The 3,452-nt window shown below is 43.8% G+C and overlaps 2 protein-coding genes across 3 annotated transcripts in view; one reads left to right on the top strand and one right to left on the bottom strand.

Annotated features, from left to right (window-relative positions):
• The window catches only part of LOC109290918 (catenin alpha-3-like), a 793,541-nt gene that overhangs the window by 244,375 nt on the left and 545,714 nt on the right, over window positions 1-3,452 (bottom strand). The window lies entirely within an intron of this gene.
• The window catches only part of LRRTM3 (leucine rich repeat transmembrane neuronal 3), a 212,452-nt gene that overhangs the window by 14,580 nt on the left and 194,420 nt on the right, over window positions 1-3,452 (top strand). The gene's annotated exons all lie outside the window — the stretch shown is intronic.

The raw sequence follows: 3,452 nt of genomic DNA, 5'->3' as shown, positions 1-3,452 counted from the left end.
CATGTTGAAAAGAAGGGATTTCCCCAGCTTGTAGGTGTGTTGCTGGTTCCTTCTCCCTAGATGCAGTACCTTACACTTGTCAGTGTTGTATTCCATCCTATTCTTATCCACCCACCTCTGTAACCTGACATTTACATTTCTCAAATAACCTGATGGGCATGTGAAGATGTGGTTGTACCTATGTGGGAAGGCTTTGTTATAATGAGAGGATTCCACCATTCCTCATTAAAGAGGCTTAACTAGTGTTCCTGATCAGGAATATTTTTTCAGTAGGAAGATACTTTACCACCAGTTTCCTTTTTAAGTTTTGCTCTCCTTTTTTTTTTTATCCCCCTCTATTCTGATATTTTATTGCTTAGAAACGAAAGAATCCAAACCAAATAAATTAGGATCCCTGTCTGAAGCCTTTAAAACCAATCCAGAAAAGAAATTCCTCTGCTTGTGCAGACCCTTGCTTACAGAAATTTGTAGTCTTGCTTGCAAAGAGACTCCCAGAAACAAGTAAACACTTAATTTGGAAGCTAAGATTGTCATCTCTCATCTAACTGTTCCTCAGATGCACAGAGAACTGAATGGTAGCCAAGCAGACTTTACATTTCAATCTCAACAGGCATGTTTACACAAGACGACCTACAGCGACGTAGCGTCAGCAGGCACAGACTGTGGTGCTGACGCTTCTGCACAGTACAACGAGCTACTGTGTAGTAGCTCATTGCTACTGTACAGTAGGGTTAGAAATAACCTGTGTGCTTCCAGGACTGAGCAGCAATGCCAGTCATTTAGTACTTGCCAAAGGATACACATAAAGTGTAGGCCTAGGAGTGTTGAGATAGGCAGCCATAATTTGGCCATGGCATTTTTTTGACTGGACTAATGGAAAGGTATTAACAGCTTCTTGACACTTTAACTAGTGAGAATTTGTATTCACAAGAAGACTTAAAAGATTGCTTGGAACTGACATATTCATTCAGAAATCCAAATTAAAAAAAAAATTTGACCTCACCTAAATTCAAGCACAGAATAAGGAAACCTCCAAGTATATAATTTAAAAAATAACATTTCAATCATTTTATACAAAAAGCATAAACTATTTTAAGTGATATTAGATCTGTTTACTTTTTTATTGATCATTAATCATAATGTCCTTGCCCCACTGTAAAAAGGAATATAGGTACCTTCACAAGCACAATATCAACTGATCCTACAACCGCAATTTGGAAATAGTTTGTAGTAGGAGGTCAGTGTGGCTCAGTATACCATGTTGCTAGATAGACCATGCTCCACAGAAAAGAAAATGGACATAAAGCCATAAAGCTCAAGAAAAATGAGCTCTTCTTTAGATCAACTGATAAAGGCCTAGGCCTTTGTACAGGAGTTGGCAACCTATAGCCCATGGGCTAGATCCAGCCTGCAAAGAGATGCTCTGGTCTGACCTACAAAGGTCTGATCTGGCACAGAGGATCACTGTCACAGAACTGCGTCATACTGCCCATCCCCTCCACTGAAGAGGCCACTACTCAGCTGCATCTGCACTTCTCTTGCTGCCAGGTCCTAAGCCCTAGCCTGCGACAGCGCCAGCAAAAGTCTGCCAACACCTGCTTTAGTAAATGAAGGAACCAGAGTTCTAGTTCCCACTGTCTCTGTATGAGATAAATGTATATATAGTACTTAGCTTAATTACAGAAACTCCAAATATTCACTTCTTCCTTTACTACTTGTTTAGATTTTTTTTAAAATTATTATCAGAACTTCTGGCAAATGAAATTTAACTGAACCCACTATTTCCATTCATGTTGTGACTTTAATGAAGTTTTGCCTGATGGGGAAATATAAAACACTTTGATAATGTTTGATAATGTTTGATAATTCAAAACACAGATGGTCCATTGAATGCTTCAGAATGGAACATTCTAACTTTGGGTTTACAATTTTTTTTTCATTTAAAAAAACACATTTGCAGCACCACATACTGCACAGTCCAGAGTTCTCCACACTGCAAGGGCACGCTGCCTGAGCATATGCTGCTCCATTCTGGGGGCTTTTTCGTGGGGGGGTTTTGACCTCTGGATATCCACGGGTCAAAAAATCCCCAAAGCAGCACATGCTCAGGCAGCAGGCACTGCTAAAAAGCAGAGCTGGGCCACTCAGAGCTGCACTGCAGCTCCCAGCCAGGCTCCACCCAGCAGGGTCACTGTGGGTGCAGCTCTGGGAGGCCCCCGGAACCCCCAGTAAGGCTGCTGGCCCCAGCATCATCTTTGGTACCTGGGGCAACTTGCTGAGTGCCAAAATGTGTGTGCCACAGGCTTTCCCCAGGCACCTTGCACTGCCACTACTTGTCCCCAGGGAACCAAACATCCACGCACATCTAGACACACCCATACTGTCCAAAACTGACCAGCAGTGCAGGAAGCATAGATGCTGCTCCAAATACCAGAGTTACTGCTCACAGCAGCTATCTCTAGGGCTGTGCAAAACGGCAATGTTTCATTTCAATTGCACATTCACCATTTCAAAGGGACCTTGTTTCATTTCACTGTTTCAAAGCAATGTTCCGTTTCCTTTCGTCAAAACTGTTTCACTGTTTCAATGCATTTTGGTGCTTCGCCCATAGACTATAATGGGGAATCATGAAAATGCCCATAACCCTTTCATTTCTTGCCTGATTCAGACAAAAACAGCAGGGATGGTAGCCCCATCTGAGGATATGAAGCCTGTCAAGTTTCAAGGAGATAGGTGCAGAAGTTTCTGGGAAACCACACCTCAAACTGTTCAGAGGAAAACTTGTGACGTATGAGTGTGAAGGAACAGAGGGATGAAAACAGCAGGTGTGGTAACCTGTGCTGAGGCCATGAAGCCCACCAGTTTTCAAGGAGATAGGTGCAGGGGGTTCTGGGAAACTGCACTTTGTCATGAAGCAGGGTCCCTAGAGATGGCTGTGATACCCCTATAGGGCCCTATAACCATGCCTGCTCTGCCCTGCAGGTGCCTTCTCTTCTTGCCTGCTGCCATGTCTTATTGGAAAAGATAATAGATAGGGAGGCAGCCCTCAAGCATCTGCTAATATTCCTAATGGACCCCACTAATGGTCTCTTGAACCCCTTGCTGGGACCCACTCTAAGTAGGTGCCTTAAGGGGACACCAATAGCCTTATGGGCTAGATGCATGGCTCTAACCATCCCTTACCACACCCCAAGTCTTGCGGATAGTATATTGATATCATCCCTGTAATGAGGTCTCGGTCTCACTCTACCTTCTATTGTCTCTGGGCTCTCTACACTCCTGTTGCTACATCCCCACTGGTGCTGGGGCCTCTACACAACATGGTAGCATGCCCCAATGAGGCTTCCTCCTCCCCTACAGCCTCAGTCTGGTCCACCACTTCAAATAACAACAGGTAAGCTGCACAGTAGTACTAGCATCTCAGGCAGCCAAGCTATCAGAGTTTCCTTTCT

This window comes from Gavialis gangeticus, unplaced genomic scaffold (assembly GCF_001723915.1).
Source record: "Gavialis gangeticus isolate Ggan-Ray unplaced genomic scaffold, GavGan_comp1, whole genome shotgun sequence".
In the NCBI taxonomy this organism is placed as follows: domain Eukaryota; kingdom Metazoa; phylum Chordata; order Crocodylia; family Gavialidae; genus Gavialis; species Gavialis gangeticus.
The sequence above is the reverse complement of the archived record's forward strand: the minus strand, read 5'-3'. Positions and strand labels throughout refer to the sequence as shown.